Consider the following 13,435-nt stretch of genomic DNA (forward strand, 5'->3'; position numbering starts at 1 on the left):
TCTTTCCAGGGATTACTCTTGCAGTTAGTGTAATTCAGTCACCTGCCAAGGATTGGTCAGAAGTTTTTCTTCAATGTGTCCCCTGTCTTCTACCCTCAGTAAGAGGCGCTGTGAGGGAAAGTATGCTGCACTCTTCATGTGGCTGAGGAGAGCCCTGTTTTCACCTTCTGCTTAGGCAGGACTGCAGGATGAGCTGGAGGTGAATGACAGAGGTTTCTTTCTATCTAGATCTTTCCCAAGCTAATACAGAAACTTGTACATGCATGAAACTTTTGAGATCCGTAGGAATATGTCACATATTTCAAAGCTCCCTCTGCTCACCTTATTCTTCAGGAATTTCTTTTAAATTTCCAGTCAGACATTTGTCCCAACTGAATTGCTGCCTTATGGAGCCACAATAGTGTAAGCAGATTGATTGCTATTACTCTTGCAGTGGTCTTGGATTAGTATCTTCTATTCAAAGAACTTGACTCTGAGCCAATAAAACACCCCCAAAATACTGAGAAGTTAAATCATGGCTAGTTTTGGATTTGGAATAAAGCAAAAGTGAAATAAATGGCAGGGACTTTTTATCATTGTTCTTATGTGTTATGAGACTAATTCACACATAATTTTTGTTGCTTTCTGCTTACTGTTTTTATGACCTCTGTATGTTTCTCATTTGCTTCATTATCTATCATGCTTATTTTATGCAATATAAAATAATTATTAATAGCAGTTTAAAAAGTACAAGCTTGGGCCAGGTGTGATAGTACATATCTGTATTCCCAGCAACTTGAGAGGCTGATACAGGAGGATCACAAGTTCAAGACCAGCCTCACAAACTTAGTGAAACCCTCAGCAACTTAGTGAGGGTTGAATAAAATTAAAAGAATGGGATGTAGCTCTGTGGCAAAGTCCCCTGTGTTCAAATCCTAGTACCAAAAAAAAAAAAAGAAAAAGTACAAACTTGTAATTGATTCAAGAATACATGTTAACTGCACAAAATGTTGCAGTTTATCTCCCATACCATTTTGATTATCATTCTCACTTAGTTTTCCATTTCCCCAAAGTATCCTTATGCATTGCATTGTATGTATTTTGTTTTTTAACATTACCATCATGACAATAATCTTAAAATTTGTATTATCACCAAACGCTTAAAAGGAAGAAAACACTTTACTTCTTAAATGATGGTAAGTGACATGGACTTTGCTTACTTCGTGGGCTATTGTAGTTGTGATATTGAAATGAATGTGAAGTTTAAGATTGTGAAATAATTCCACAACTTCGTGGTCTCACTTTCCAAGCCTGCAGGTTTAGTGATTATGAAGGAAATGTTCAAAGGTGGCTTGTGCATGTGTAGCAGAGGTGAAAGCCAGGAATAACAAAGAGCTAAAGAATACGCTTCAGGTCCCTTTGTCCTCTTGTTGTCTCCCATTCTAATTCAAAGCACACACAGGGCACAAGAATGGCAACCCTTCTCAAAAATTCCTCTCATTAATTTTCCATCTTTCTATGTCTCTTGAATGACTCATTGTATTATAGGAAAATTCTTTCATGGTGCCTTTTAAATCCTGTCAAAGTCTCTTTACCAACCCACATCTCCTAATTCAGATGAACATATTGCTTATACAGAAATAGGTAAATTTAGCCTCAATCAAAATCACTGTTTTCTAAGTATATCCTGCTGAGTCCTAGTTTCATATCTTGGTTTGTGTTTTTGTACTGACCTGGAAAATAATCCTTTTCACTTATGAAAGAAAGAGTCTGTCATTCAAGTTCAAGTCCAGCCTCACCTAGGCAAAATCTGTGATATTGCCCTAACCCATGTCTGCGTTCCCATTCTCAACTTGGATAGACTATTCACTTTGCCCGTCTAATAGGATCACACTTCCTCATTCTTAATTTGGAATCATCAACTTACTTGTGAGTTGAAGCAATTTCAGGGTCTGACCAGTTTATTTTCCAGGTTGGTGCTTTCTCATTTGAAATCACTCACAGGATTAAAAGAGAAATCTAAAATATTTTATCTTACAGAAAAAAAGTTATTTGTTCTATTACTGTTTAAAAATTTCTTTAAGCTAGATTTTGATTTAGAATGATTTTTCATTTACAGAAATATTATGCCTATGATACAGAAAACATCTAGCCCACACCTAGTTTTCTCTATTATTTCTAGTTTAGTAGGTTATATATTATGGTAGAATTTTCACAATTAATGAAATAGCATTGATGTATTATCATTAACTGGTCTGCATATTATTCAGATTTTCTTAGATTTCTACATAATGTCCCTCTTTTGTTCCAAAATCTATTATACGCATCACATTGCATATGGTCATCCTGTCTCCCAGTCTCCTCTTGACTGTGACAGATTCTGATACTTTCCTTGTTTTGGATGACCTTGACGATTTTCAGTAGTGATACTCAGTAGAATGTGGTCCTATTGGGATTTATCTCATTTCTTTCCATGATTAGACTGGGATTACGTGCATTCTGGAGGAAGACAGGCTGAGGTAAAGTGCGGCTCTCGCATACCATCCACAGGGTATCCACTAGCAACACAAAGTCCAGTCAGTGCTAACCTTGATTATGTGCCCGAGGGACTATTTGTCAAGATTTTTCACTGTGAAGTTATTCTTCTTACCCTTTCCCATTCTGTGCTCTTGGCAAAGAAGTTGCTAGGGTCTATAGTAGGGAATCATGCTCCTCATCCTTGAAAGTGAAGTAAAAAATGATTAATTGGAACTGTGCACAGGTGACTCATCTCTTCTACATTTATTTATTTAATCTTTGTATCTGTGTGTGCTTATTGATATTTATTTTATACTTTGTATTATAATTATAATTCTATCAATATTAACATATAATTTGTTATTCAAATTTTTAAGTGTGAGTAACCATATTGAGAGCCCCTCATTTGCCTACTCAACTCTTGACATACTCCATCATGTTGTGTGTGTGTGTGTGTGTGAAGCACTTTTTTAACTTCTACTATTATCAAATACTTAAGGTTTTCTTGGATATCTCCTACTCTGGTGCTAGAATCAGTCATTTCCCCAAGAAGCCATGTTGCTAGAGAGTAGTACTAGAAGTCAAGTTTTTACACTTAGTGTGTCATTGCTGCTGAGGAAAGATGACATCTAGATCCTCAAGGCTGACACAGCAAGAAAATCTACCTGTGTAATAGCCCACACATAGACACACCTACCAGTCTTTCTAGATAGAACCATGTGTGTACGGACCCAGTTTACCAGGAGTTCATGGCAATGTTTCTGAGTCTGATCCATTGTACAAGCCATTCTAGTCTCTGTTCTTTTCCTACTCAGGATCCTCTACTCCAATAGTGAGAAAACCTGTCTGGATCATTTACCATCCATTCACGTAACTTGATCAATTCCAACACAGGAGTACAGTGGTTACAGAATTGAGAGTCTGTACCCTGTGGGTCACAACTTCATCAACTGCAGCATAATCATTATGGACAGATCCTTTTGCCTTCAGTCTCACACCTCAAGTTTCTCCATATCACCTAAGTCAGCATTAACCAGCTCCTTAGCAGGGTGGTTTCATTTGTTTGTAATGCCATTATGTTGTTTGGTCACATTCTTCATCTGAGGATCCCCCAATATTCCAAGTGCCCTTTAAAACTTTTTCATATGTTAAGGTTTTTTTCTTGTGCCATAAAGTTCTGTAAGTTTTGACAAATACTTGAGGTCATCTCTCTACCACTGTAGTTTCAAAGAGAATAAGTTCACCACCCTAACAAAATGCCCCCAGCATTTCCTATCCACCATCAACCTGCTGAAATAATGGCGACCAATGATCTTTTTACCTCCTCTCTGGTATCAGCTTCTTCTTTTAGAACATCCTATCAAAGGGCTCATGTTGTATGCAGCCATTTCAGACTGGCTTCTTGTACTTAGAAATGTTCATTTAAGGTTCATTCATAGCTTGGCATGGCTCGAAAGCTCATTTTTTATTTTTATATGTAGTATGTTATCCTCTAAGGAAATCGAATTATCATTTTATAATTTGTATATGTTTTCTCCTTTTGAAGGTAATCTTATTTGATTCCAGGTTTTGGTAGTCACGAGTAGTGATGTACTAAGTACTCATGTGCATGTTTTTGTGCGGACATAAAATTTCAAATAAATTATGTAAATAACTAGGGAATGCCTGGTTTGCATATACTATATCCATGATAAGACTTATCTTTATAAGAATTTGTCAGAGTCTTCTAAATTGACAATGCCATCAATTAATGGGAATTCCTGTCCTTCTAAATCCCCTCTAGCAAATGTATTGTCAGTTTTTTAGAGTGTGGCCACTAATGGCTTTCGGGATTGCTCAATGTGCACTCTCTAAATGGCACATTGTGTTGAAGTTTTTTGATGATTATTTCTTATCTTTCTATCTCCCATGATCAGAAGTTAGCTTAACTTTTTTGCCATCGTAAAAACTGGATTCTTTGTTTTTCTTATTGTTGAGTCTTAAGAGTCTGTATATTTTGGAGACAAGTCTTTCATTACACAGATGTTTTGCAAATATTTTATCTGAGTCTGTGTCTTGCCTTATCATTATCTGGATAATGTCTTTCATGGAGCAGACATTTTTGATTTTAATAAATTCTAGTATCCAGTTTTTCATGGATTGCTGACTAAAAACCACCTCTGTAACATTTTATGTTACACTTGTTCTCTTATCTTTCTGAAGAAGAGAGAGCAAATCTAATTTTTCCTCTTCTACATGCTGGCATTAATGTGTGCACAGGAAGAAATCGCACTTCCTACCTCAACTGTCTGCCATCTTTCCTTCCTCCGTTTCTATATGAAACGAGTTTTCTGTCTCCCATGGATCTCACTCTCCTCTCCAACCACTCATCCTTATCTAAAGATGAGTTTGTATCACTAGTGAGGGTCCATTCAATGGGCTGTCAAACCCAACTTGAGAGATGACCCTGGGCACTCTCTGTCCCTCAGAATGGAAGCATCTCTCCCCTGGGTGGGGACCGTTGGCTGCTGAAGGTTCTCAGTGTGTCCTTTTCCAAGAATCTCTCTCAGTTAAATGGAGCTGCCTTGCTTGGTTTATGCACCTGCCTCAACAAAGACAGCTGATGTCACCGTCCTCTTGTCTCACCTTGGGACAACTCATGGGCCTATTTCTACTACATCCATCCTAGTCCAACTTGTCCTTCCATCCAGGTCTGCTTCACTCACTCCTTTGCAGCTGCTATGCCTTAGAACACCCAAAGTCCCTCCTGCACCTTCTCCAAGTTAAATTGTACCTCCAAGCTTGTTTCCTTTGGAGTTTATCTATATACACACACTATTTTAAAAAGTACAAAAATATATTAAATGGTGAACTGCAATAATGCACGGGTTGCAAGCAAATCACAGAACATACAGCACAAGGTGGGTAGAAGTGGTAAGTCTTTACCTTCAGCTCTCAGGAGGCTGGCATTTTAATGAAAAGTCTGTCTAACCAGCAAAATATGTCTGGATTTGGAATAGCAACAGAAAAACAATCAACATAAAAATAAATTATGATATAGTGGCTCCAAAGTAGGCATTTTGGCCATTGATTCAACTTATTTTTATTTCACTGAAATGTATTTTTCAATGTGCTCTTTAGCTCAGACAGCAGTGATTGACAAAGATCAGAGGTTAAATGGTTTTAATCTAATGAGTACAGAGTAATTCATGATAGGGAAACTACTCATAGACTTCCTCAGATCCTACTGATCTCACCTTTTTTTTTTTAGTAATTATTTCAGCATCAAATTCTGGGCAACACCACCAGTTCACACACATAATCCAGCAGCAGGTCACCTTAGTCCCCTGGGGCCCACCCTGCGGCCTCCATCTTGACTCGGGGGTTCACTTGTGGAAATCATTTCACACTAAAACCTGAAAGGGTGGCTGCCAGTGGCCCCTTTGGCCAGGAGGTGATGGAAATATTAAATAAATGATTTTGCCTTTTTCCATAAATGCACCATTCAGAGGCCTATGAAACATAGCAACAGTCAGTCTAAGCCCAGTAATGCACAACCCTATAGTGGCCTCTGCCTGCCTGCCTGCCCCCACCTCCTGCTTCCTACTCCTAGACACTATTCTTGTTCCCAATTTGTCCACTGTACTAAGCCTGTCTCTGCTCTGGGAAACCCAGACCAAGCTATGTACTACATATTCCCAGAGTTAAGGTAACTTCCTTAAAGTCTCATCCAAGAGGATATTTCAAAATTCAAGAGCAGCATACCTACTACAACTTTTACTCACCTCTCCATCCCAGGTCCCTCACTATTCCTGGGAACTCTCTGCATTTGCTTGCAAAATGATGAAAAGTAGAAATAACTTATTCTTTAATTGTTTTCATTTTTATTTGGCTTTTAATATCAAAGTTCCATTTGTTAAAAAACGTGAGTCACACACTACTCTGCTATGACAGCATGTTTATCATAGTGATGATACCCTTTCTCCTTCTGATAACATGTCCATATTCCCTCTTTCCCCCTCCTGCTGATATATGATTCTCTATAAAAGTCAGTGTGTGCGGGAACAGTGTTAGCACTCTCATTTTTTATTTGTTTTTGTCTTCGAGTTTCTGTTTTCTTTTTTGTTACCCTGTTGTTTTGGGTAGATTTGTCTCCATTCTGCTGTATTTTTAATTCGAACCTGACATTCTTTCTATCTCCAACAGGTACCTCCTGCCAGGCCAGGAGCTGAAGAAGCAAATTCTCTTAGCAATTGATTAGACTCAATTAAACTGTCGAGATTAGTATCAATTATGAATATGGCTGAAATTAATGGTTGAGTTAGACAGTAGGCCAGTTCTCCATCACACACGGATGCAGATGGGACTGAAATAGAATTTGCTATCAATGGATCTAGTTAAAAGCCCTGAATGAACATAAAGGAATGTAAACAATTTGTATCCCTTTCTTTCTGAAATGCTGTCATTTGAAATCTGTGAAAGTCACACATGAGAGATTCAGAATGAAATGTTCTTTTATGTGGGAACTGGATTAAAAGAAAATCATCACATGCAGAAAGTATCTTGTTAAGTGAAGTCATAATTCAGAAGAATCTTTAGTAAGATGCTATATTAAGGACTGTCATTCATTGTGGAGTATCATGTTCCTAGCAATGAATCCAGGGATAGGTAAATAGGTAGACATATAAGTAGAATAGATGGCTGTGTGGTAGATAAACATGTATATAAATGGAGATATAGAAATATAACCTACAGGGCTATATCCATATCTGTATCTACTTTACCAAACATTCTTATATAACATGCTCAGAGACATAATATTGTCCTCGATTTTGTTGATGAACCTAGTGAAGATGAGTTCAGTAAACATCTGAAGTCCTTGATTTAGCTCATACATAGCAGAATCATATTTGCATCTAATCATGTGACTTTATCACCAGTCTATAGCCTTCCAATTTTTAAGTAATATCATCCATTGATTAAATGACTATTTGGTGTTGATTTCTTTGCATACTTTAATTCTGTCCATAGCAGTCTAAGCAGTATGTCATTTTGCTCAGCTTGTAACTGAAGCTCTAAGACACTACTCTAAGCTACTCTAAGTAGCTTCATGCTGGTGTGTGGAGCAGGTTCTACCTGCTGCTCAGGTTGGGTGCAGGCTAAAGTTTAACAGTTTATCTCTGTGGTTTAACAGTTGATCTCTGTTGCTTCTCCACCACAGAGCCCTAAACTGGTGCCCTGAACTCAGGCTCCCCTGGTCTCTTCTTCTTCAAGGAGGTTCACTTCTCAGTTAATAGTCATCTGCATTTTTCCTTTTAGTTATCCATAAATCTGATTATTGAATATTCTGTCTTTTAACTATTCAGTAAGAGTAAATTTTGTCTCTGGTCTTTTTATGATTTTCTCAGAGCAATTAACTTAGTGGGCATTATGAGTGAAGAAGGATGGAATTAAATCTCTTTTTGGAAGAGGTATTTTTTTGCAGGAGTCAAGCTGAAAGTTCATCTCGTATGAAAAACAATGTGAATATTTCTCAACAACTGAAAAGAACTCTCCTATCCAATCCAGCTATCCCACATCTGGCATATATACCAAGGAGAAGAAATCAGCACACTGAAGAAATACTTGCACTCTCCTGTTTGTTGAACCACTATTTAATGTATTTAGTGTAGCTCAGATGTACAATCTAACTAGGTACCCATCAACAGATAAATGCATAAAGAAAGTGTGGTGTATACATATGCAATGGAACATTACCCAGTTATAATGAAATCCTGTCTTTTGGGTCAAAATGGATGGCACTGAAGGACATTATGTTATGTAAACTAAGCCAGGGCCAGAAAGACAAGTTCAAATGATCCCATCCATGTGTGGAAGCAAAGCAATGTCAACCTAAGTGTGGAATAGTGATTATTAGGGGTAGGGAAGAGGGTGAGATGGGTAAAGGGACATTGGATACCACTAGATAGGAGACATATGTTCTGGTATTCTGCAGCACAAAGGACCAAATCTAGTTCACAATAAACTGCTGTATGCTTTATAAATATCTAAAAGGGAGGAGCTTGAAGGCTCCAAATGTAAAGAAATAAGAAGGAGAGGGAAAAGCTAATTGCCCTAATTTGATCTGTGCATATTGCAGGCATATGCTGAAATATCATGCTGAACCCCATTAATATGTACATGTTAACAAAAATTTACACACAGATCTGGAAAGTAATGGTCTACATCTGAAGGGATGAAGGAATATTATATATGATTTGTAAATGTTGGAACTTAATGACTTGAGAAAGAAGTTGGGGTAAATGGAAGTATTTCAAGATGAGTCTTGAAATAAAGTGGGACTAAGCATGAAGGTCAGATCAAGTTCCACAGCATGTGATCAGATGAGCATCTCATAGAAAATATTTCTCTCCTTCTCAGGACTAAACACAGTCCCTTGTTTCCCAGAAGCACCCTCTCTCAGGAATATTCTCTTCAGTCCTGGGGATGCCGGGATATTAAGTTAACAGATTTTGATAATAAGTATGAGGTTTATATTTGAACTAGAAGCTTCCAGAAAGTTGGAAAAAAATATTGTTCAACAAATAACAAGTAGACAGCTCTTATGCACTGAACACTCTCCCTAATGCTTGGAATGTGGTATTGGGCATCCTGGAAAGATGAGTCCCCTGCCATATTTATATTTCAGCAAAATCCTAAGATTTGATTGTAAAGAAATCTCTTCAAAAAGGGAGATAGAGAAAATGATTTTATAACTAAGAATATCCTCAAATTATTCCTTGTAACTATTTGCCTTTCATGCCCAGTTAGACCTGGTCATAAGATTTATTTAAACACATTTATAACCATAGTCCAATAATTCAGGATCACAAAAATTGATGCACTTTAAAAAATTAGTTGTCATTCACAACAGAGTGGCTCCTAAGGACAGACACACCTGGATGGTGCTTCTTCTAATGCTGAATGGGCTCCTTACAGATCTATCATAAAGATTCAGGATTAAAACATTACATGGCATGAGAAACACTGCTTCTAAATTACCACGGACTTGCATTCTGCTCAATAAAACACTTTCTCTGATTCTATCCACATTTCTGGAAAGGCAGATGATTGCTGTCCTATATCATCATGTTTCTTCAGCTTCTGCCAACTCAAATGATTAGAGGCAATTCTAAAACTTTCTGGTCCCATTGTTCCAATGGGTCTGGAAACAAATTTACAAGTGCATCGATTACTATCAAATTTACTATCTAACTTTTACAAAGTTACTATCTTTGTAACTGAGGAAACGAAGCACCCCTCTCCCGTTTTGTAAGGGGAGTTTGGAATTTGGGTCATGCTGGAAACTCTGCCTGCCATTTGTCCCTGGATACACACACCCACACGTATAAGATGACTGCATCTTTCTGATATCAGAGCACAGCCAGCCAGCCCTGCTCTGCTTGATCAGACAAGAAAACATTTCATAAGATGTGGTCAGTTATGCAATCCCACCTGACCCTTTTCAGGACAGATTGCAAGTGGCCTAAACCTAAGTTTCTCATATTGGAGCAGTTGTAAACAGCCAAATCTAAGCCAGATAAAATCGTTTGTGAGGGCTCCAATTGGGTTTCAGTTGTCCACATGTAAGAACAGAGAGAACCACTCTCACCTTATAAAAAAAAGAAAGCATGCTTCTTTCCAGGAGTAAACAAAGTTTTTGCTGAGCCTCAGACATAAAACCAAACCAAAAGAAACCCAAGTGTAAATGCTATCCGTAGTCCTTCCAATAGACAACAGTTAGCTTTGAAATGATCAATAAAATTTTAATCAAAAGTGAGACTTCCACCTTGATCCTTGACACTATCAATCAAGTATCATGCAAAAAGGATGATAGTAAAATAAACAGTAGAACCTGGTATAGTGGTGCATGCCTATAATCCCAGGGGCTGAGGATGCTGAGGTAGGGGGATTGTAAATTCAAAGGTAGCCTCAGCAACTTAATGAGGCCCTAAGCACTTAGCAAGAACCTATCTCAAAATAAAAATGTTTAAAAAGGCTGGGGAGGATGAAGCTCAGTGGTAAAGCACTCCTGGGTTCAATCCCCAGCACCAAATAATAATAATAATATTAATAATAATAATAATAATAATAGACTATAATAACAGAGAGTATCTATCAATTTATCAGCATCACTTTGGAATATCAGGACCCTGCTGACTCAGTAAACTTGAATTAGTAAAAGTCTACATAACAGATGACTCAAAACAGTCACACCCACAATAGTTGTTGCTTCTTTAATGTTTCCAATAAAGAGAAAACCATTCATAAATTCATCTACCAAATAAACAATGTTCCCTCCAATGTGTTGATGGTACAAATTTGAATCAGAGAAACTTCTTTCTTGGGTCTTTTGAAGTATAAGAGAAGATGACTGAAAAGCAAAGAATGGGGTTAAAATGATGGAGATCCAAGAGATACCAGAGAAAAGTAAAATCAGCCAGAGAATGTATCAGAACATTATGAGATTAATAGACACTAAAAAAGAAGTGGTGGAAAACACCAAAACCATTGGAATGGTTCATTACGCTGTCACTATTAGGGAAGCCAGGAGCCTGAACAGTTTTAAGATTCAAGAAAGAGTATTTACATTGGACCCCTCAAAATGAGACGAAGGAGTCCCCTTCAGCATGCCGTATACCTACATGCCTGTGGTCTTGTCACTGCTGCTAGGTCAGAAAGTATTTCCAGTTGAGTCTGTCCACTTCAGTTTGGTCAGGAATTAAGACTCCCCCTGTAAGCCAGTCACACATTCTACCATGTCTGAATCTTCACACATCTCTTCTTTATGAGAGAGAGAGAGAGAGAGAGACAGAAAGAGAGAGACAGAAAGAGCCTGAGCAGAAGAGAAGAACTTATTGTTCTACATATTACTATATCCAAGCAGAAAACTCCTACACTCATTTTCCTTCTGATTCTACTTCTGGACTGTAGATAAGGAGTGAGCCTCCTGGTCTCTCTAGCCACCATACCTGGCTCCTTACCTGACATTCTTTGACTCTACCTGAATCAGATTTTTGCACTCATAACTCTTTGACTCCACTCTGGTCAGAGTTGACAATACTTTCATCTTGGCAAACAGAATGTCAGAATTGACCCTGGTTTTCCTGAGTTTCTTCACACACTTGACACCTTACAACTGTTCTTCCTTCACCTGGCTGCCAGGACACTGCACTGCCCAATATTTTCCCTTACCTGCACTCCTCTGCTGGCTCTACTACTAAACATTAGCAAGCCCAGAACTTACTGTGGGCCTTCTTTCCATCCTCAGTACCTCATGCAGACCCAGGACTTCAAACAGCAAGTCACTAAAAGACAAGCACATGCATTTCTGAAGCTTCACTTGTTGCCTTCTGTCTAGAATACAGGCAGACAAAGAATGCTATCACATGGTTTGGAAATGGAAATAAAAAATAAAAATCCCAATTTTATCTGCATCACCTACACCATGCAGACAGAGTGCTCTTGATGGAGTGGTATTTTTCTTTACCTGGTAGCCACTTGGTCAGGTTAAAATCCATACAATCAATGAGCTAAAATTCTACTTTTATATCAGAACTTTTAGCCATTGCTGTTGATACAGCCCTCTGTGGTGTTTAAGGTTCTTTATTACTGAAGGAACCTAAGCTTGTCTTTTTTTTTTTTTTTGGAAGTTAATAATCTGTCATTACTAAAATATTATTGCTGAGAACTCTGATTAAGCCCTTGAGCAAAACCCAGAAACTCTATCACTCAACATTTTGAACTTAAATATCATGGCTCACTGACAGTTTGTTTTCACCTGTACCAAAATTAGACTGTGCAGTAGAGGAAGTTTTCTATTGTATGAGCCCTGTGCATACATGGTGAAAAGTATTTTCTGAAAATCCAGACACTGCAGCTGGACACTTGATGCAGATGATACAGGGTAAAATCTGAGCTCTGAACCAAATTTGTGAATGTAAGTAGAAAAGAGTCAAAAGAATAGAGGTCTGGGAGCTCAGCAGCCTCGTTGGGTGGAGCAAGGACACAAGACAAGGTTAGGGCGTAGGAAGCAGAAAGACGAAGACACAATTCTCCGGGGCATTGATCAGATTCCACTGCAGCAGCAGATGGGACCCCATCCGATAGCAACGCACAGCATGGGGCAGAAATCAGGGTGTGACATATTAGACAGGGAGAGGAAGGCACAGACTGCGGAGGGAAGAGCACCGCCTCAGATTCACTGCATTTTCCCAGAATCAGGGGGGAGAAAGGCAGTGCGCTGTGGGAAGGAAGAACCCTGGATCAGACAGACCCAGACTCTTGTCTACTCTTTGGAATTTCCTACACTCTAGGCAAGAAAATTTGCTGACAGCTTTTTCTAAGTACCTATTATGATAGTTGTTGCCTGGTTTTCTGGGTAGCTGTGTTTTCAAGCACTGCTAAGTGCGGTTTTGGGAACACAAGAGACTCCTGATGCGCCTCCTCCTGGTACCTTGGGACGCTCTGCGCATGCTCATCCCGGCTCCGCTTCCCCCTCTGACTCTGAGGACTTTGCTGTTCCTTCCTGTGCCTTCTGCCTGGCCTGTGCTCTTTCCTCCCCTCCTCCACCTTCTCACGGTTCCTATTCTGTCCTTTCCTGTGATTTTCCGTTGCCATTTCTCTCTCCAGTCATCGACCCCATCTTCTGCTGACCCTCAGTCACCTTCACGACGTTTGTTCTCCTCATCAAACTAAAATCCATTTCCCTTCATTATTTTATCATGAATGAAAATTAAAAACAGTGCAGAGAAGGGGAAACACTTATTATATATCAGGAAGCCAACTAGGTTCATCTCAGCTAAATGTCTCATTTAAGTTTTTGTTCACTCTCAAAAGATGGAAATATCAGGAGTGATCAATAGTTGTATTTTCAAAAAGGCTGGGTAGTTTTTAAATGGAAAAACCCTATTTTTTTCAG

The 13,435-nt window shown here is 38.6% G+C and overlaps 1 long non-coding RNA gene across 2 annotated transcripts in view; it reads right to left on the reverse strand.

The window, feature by feature from the left end:
• Window positions 1–10,745: 10,745 nt before the first annotated feature.
• Window positions 10,746–13,435, reverse strand: part of LOC124961113 (uncharacterized) — a 39,806-nt gene continuing 37,116 nt past the window's right edge. The window contains exons 3-4 of one of the 2 annotated variants that reach the window (XR_007104239.1): window positions 11,160–11,295; window positions 10,746–10,888 (exon numbers count right to left, since the gene is read on the reverse strand). This is a non-coding gene — a long non-coding RNA (uncharacterized LOC124961113). Of the gene's footprint in view, window positions 10,889–11,159; window positions 11,299–13,435 lie in introns of both variants that reach the window. The other variant, XR_007104238.1, reaches the window with a different exon arrangement.

This window comes from Sciurus carolinensis, chromosome 12 (assembly GCF_902686445.1).
Source record: "Sciurus carolinensis chromosome 12, mSciCar1.2, whole genome shotgun sequence".
NCBI classification, from domain to species: domain Eukaryota; kingdom Metazoa; phylum Chordata; class Mammalia; order Rodentia; family Sciuridae; genus Sciurus; species Sciurus carolinensis.